General features: G+C 47.8%; 1 long non-coding RNA gene across 1 annotated transcript; it reads left to right on the top strand.

Moving 5' to 3' along the window:
- The first annotated feature begins 858 nt into the window (after positions 1–858).
- On the top strand, positions 859–1,495 carry LOC120381147. The gene is made up of 2 exons (XR_005587953.1): positions 859–1,124; positions 1,259–1,495. It is a non-coding gene; the product is annotated as an uncharacterized LOC120381147 (long non-coding RNA).
- Positions 1,496–2,057: the final 562 nt, after the last annotated feature.

Genomic DNA, 2,057 nt, shown 5'->3' with positions numbered 1-2,057 from the left:
CCCAGTTTCACATTTTTCCATGTGATCATTCTGCTCAGGTACTTCTGCTTCAGGTACACGCTTAGCTGTGATTTGACAGTCTGTTCCCTAACGTGATGTCCTCTGTAATTTCAGCTCTCCGGGTCCTAGAGAAAGACCCAAGTCCCACTGTCCAGCTGGTGGCAACGGAGATCATAAGTGACATCTGTCCTGGCGGAGCGCTTGGCGAATGAAGCAGAACGGAGACAAACAGAACAAGGCGCTCCAGTGGTATAAGGGCCCTACCATCAATCAAATGTTAACCCCACCCCTTGACCCCGGCAGCAAGATGTGTCATGTGACCCCTCTAAGAACTCCTCCCACTTTCCTCTACCAATCAGGATGGGTTTCGCCCCAATAGGAATGCCCCGAGAGAAGACTTGACCAATCAGGGGGAGTTCTGGGGCAGGTGACCTGTCCTTTGTGTGACCCCTCTAAGAACTCCTCCCACCGCCATCTACCGATCAGGATGGGTTTCAGCCACTGGGGATCACTCCAAGAGGAGATTTGTCCAACTGGGGGGAATTCTGGGGTGGGGTGACCCATCCGGAAGTGCTTCATGTGACCCCTCTAGGAACTCCTCTCACCACCCTTTACCAATTGCGATGGGTTTCAGCTGCAGAGGACTGCCCCAAGAGGAGAGTTGACCAAAACAGGGTAGGTTCTCGGAAGGGGTGAACCTCCCAGAAGAGGGTCGTGTGACCCCTCTAAGAACTCCTTCCAATGCCCTCTGCCAATCAGAGTGCAGCACATCACCTCATAAGTCCCAGCGCTGGGCAGAGGAGGCCATCTCTTACCAAGAAGACGTGTTTTATGAATTGTGGAAAGGCTGAGAGGAGACATGGACTCCTTTACCACTCCCCTGAGAACTTCAGACTTTGTTTTAGCCCCGAGGACCTTTTGGGCTTGTATGGATAAAGCGCTATAGCAGTTACAGTTCCGAGGAGGGCCCTTTGACTCGACCATTGATAGATACCTCAGGACCCGACCCCGAACCCTTGTGAAGAACCTCGTTGAGTGTGACAACCCCCCCCCCAAAGTGGCAAGATGATCATGGCTTGGGGGAGTCACTGGTGGACAAAGTGAACGGGAAAGACGTTGCTCAGGTAAATGAATGATTAAGAAGCGATGGTCGATCATGGGGGTATAATGGGGTTAGGAATCAACTTGGCATTGCATAAATCTAAGAACAAGCAGGGGGTTGCTTACACTGATTTTTTGTCTGAAAATCTCTCAACAGCTCGACGATGCCTTTCAAGAGGCCTTTGAGAACTTACACATCAGTAGCCCTGTCATGCATCAGCTGATTTTGCTCCTGTCTGAGATGCAGATCTCAAGAGGAAAATCCGGAAAAGGACAAAATAGAAGAATGAACCAGCTCAGAGTCTTTCGTTGTAGGGGTCATGGCGTCCATTTTTACAGGTGGCTGTCAAAGGTTGTGTTAAACCAGGCAATTAATTAAACTTATTTAAATGTGTCCCTATGACTGTATCCCCTCCATACTTGCGTTAGTAAAAGACGGTACCAGGAACAGTCCTGTCTCCACAGCTCTGTTAATGAAAATATATTACATCCCCAGGGAGCTGGGAGCTTTGGTGGGAGAATCCTCTTTCTGAGTGGCCAAAAAGCACGGTAAAACTTTAAATAGAAGACAGGTAACAGCTTGGCTTTCAGATCAGATGCTTACACTTTACACAAACTGGCTCAAATACATTTTAAAAGAAACAAGACCATTGTTTCAGATGTGGACGCGCAATGGCAGGCAGATCTGGTAGATGTGCACCGGTTCTCCAAACACAACAGAGGCTTTAAGACGTGTTATCTGACTTTATAAAGAGTGACAACCGGAGCTTTCACAGAACTATACGTACCAGACCTGCTGATGTTAATCCTTCACATTCTCTGAAGATATGGAAAACAGTTTATAGAGATGGTTTTAAAATAAAGCCAGTTGTTGCCCCTTTTAGAAAAGGCGACCACGTGAGACTATCTAAAGTCAAAGGAGCCTTTGAAAAAGGTTATGAACAGACGTTTACTGA

The sequence above is a fragment of the Mauremys reevesii genome, linkage group 13 (genome assembly GCF_016161935.1).
Source record: "Mauremys reevesii isolate NIE-2019 linkage group 13, ASM1616193v1, whole genome shotgun sequence".
Classification (NCBI taxonomy): domain Eukaryota; kingdom Metazoa; phylum Chordata; order Testudines; family Geoemydidae; genus Mauremys; species Mauremys reevesii.
Note: the sequence above shows the minus strand (reverse complement) of the source record. Positions and strands in the feature narration are given on the sequence as shown.